Consider the following 1,166-nt stretch of genomic DNA (forward strand, 5'->3'; position numbering starts at 1 on the left):
GCCGTGCAGTTATTACCCTTTCATCTCCTCACAAAACCCGAAAAGGTTAAATATGTGTGCATATATATTATATATATAATGTATGTATATAACTGTGTACTTATGTGTATGTATACACACATATATATATGCACATGTATGTGTGTGTGTGTGTGTGTGTGTGTGTGTGTGTGTGTAATCAATCCGCATAGAAGAAGTGTAAAAAGAAATGTTGAGTTTAGCCCGACGGTTTCGTCCACCACTGAACCTTGTCATCCATCCATTCATGACTGAAGGTGCCCGTCCACACGGTCGAACAATGTCCGACGGACAAACATTGCTACCATATCGTAGGCGAAGCAGGATGACGTCATAAGCGGTGAAACGATGGAAGTTCCCTACATCTCTGATCAACAGACGTCCTGATTCCAATGTGGGATCAGAGGAATTTATTTCTGGTGATTAGAAATTCATTTCTCGATATAATGTGGTTCGGACTCCACAATAAGCTGTAGGTTCCGTTGCTAAGTAAGAAATTGGTTCCCAACCACGTAAAAATATCTAATCCTTCCGGCCATCCCTAGGAGAACTGTTAATCAGCTCAGTGGTCTGGTTAAACTAAGACTTAGCATTGGATGATAAAGGTAATGCATTTTCAAAGGTAACCATCTTTCTGCTTTCAAAGAATCTATATCAATCTTTGTGAATAAAGAGACAACTTCTTATCTTAGCATTTTTCCGTTTTCACAAGGGTCCAACCTTGCTCAGAAAGCCAATGTTACTCTTGAGAAGTGAGGCGATAAACTAGAAGCTAACCACTTCGCCAGGCTGAGGGAGGGAGATCCTCGGCTTCGGTAAGCAGTATGTTTAAGATAGCTTAGAGAGACTAGATTTAAATATCTTTAGGTCACATCCACTCCACAGTGATAGTTTATCCATCTTACGATTGAAACTGGATCACTCACGGGTCAGTGGATATCTCCTCATTTCCTTAAGGTGTGTGTGTATCTTGATCACTGAGTAACCTCATGGTTATATCCTTGTATGCAGATCTATCCACAGATATGATCCACCTTTACCAGGTCTTGTAATCACTACGTTCTGGTCATTGTGGAGTGATGAAAGGGCTTTCCGAAATACCCTTGGTATGGCGTCATTTTCCCTCGCATATCTCACAAAGCCATCTC

This window comes from Macrobrachium nipponense, chromosome 38 (assembly GCF_015104395.2).
Source record: "Macrobrachium nipponense isolate FS-2020 chromosome 38, ASM1510439v2, whole genome shotgun sequence".
Classification (NCBI taxonomy): Eukaryota; Metazoa; Arthropoda; class Malacostraca; order Decapoda; family Palaemonidae; genus Macrobrachium; species Macrobrachium nipponense.